This window comes from Galeopterus variegatus, unplaced genomic scaffold (genome assembly GCF_000696425.1).
Source record: "Galeopterus variegatus unplaced genomic scaffold, G_variegatus-3.0.2 Scaffold2027, whole genome shotgun sequence".
NCBI classification, from domain to species: domain Eukaryota; kingdom Metazoa; phylum Chordata; class Mammalia; order Dermoptera; family Cynocephalidae; genus Galeopterus; species Galeopterus variegatus.
Window position 1 is genome coordinate 267,936 of NW_007728138.1, and position 841 is coordinate 268,776.

The window sequence follows — 841 nt, forward strand, 5'->3', positions numbered from 1 at the left end:
ACTTATACTTATATGCAAAAGGGAGGATTATATTGCATTAGTTCAGGATTTACTCAATATGTTTTCTGTGGTGCAGTTTCACCTGAGGCTTTTTTGCCAAAGCTTTCATGTAGTTTTAAAACACATTTTATTTTAAGCACTGCTTATTATCTCATTTAAAGATATATAACTAACAATCACTTCTTGGCCTTTTGGCTAAGATCAAGTGTAAACATATTTAACTAGAGGGTGAGAATTGAGTTCTAGTGTGGTTTTTGACATATTTGCAGAGATGTGAGAACTTAAAAAGATTTATTCTTTGCCTAATATTTATCAGGTTGTTCTGAAAGTAATACAAAGTATAGAAATGCATTTTCATTTTGGAAATATTGCCTTGACATCAATACATGGAGCATTATCACAGGCTTTATAAGTTCTTTACTTTTCAATCTATGGACATGGCTTATGACACCTACTTTATTACCAAGGTCACATGGCTTTATTGACTTTAGAATTTTATTTTTCCATAGTAAGTGCTCACTTCGGAATGTTGTGTTAGTATTTTCTGGGACAGTCATGGAAGTTATTTGTTTCTTTAGCCCTAGTGTCTTATGACTCTGAGTCCAGGCGGAATCTTGAATTTGAAATTAAGGACACATGAAGACTCTCATGGACTTGAAATGACGGTGTACAGTGCCTTTTCGATCCAGAAGACTTGAATAAGGACCATTGCTAACATTGAAGTAGCTATAAAAGAAGCTTTTTAATTTTTTTTTTTACTTCAGACGATTATGAGCTTTAATTTGCATATATTTTAGAATGGAAAATAAATTGAGATATGTAATATTACGTGCTACCCTTA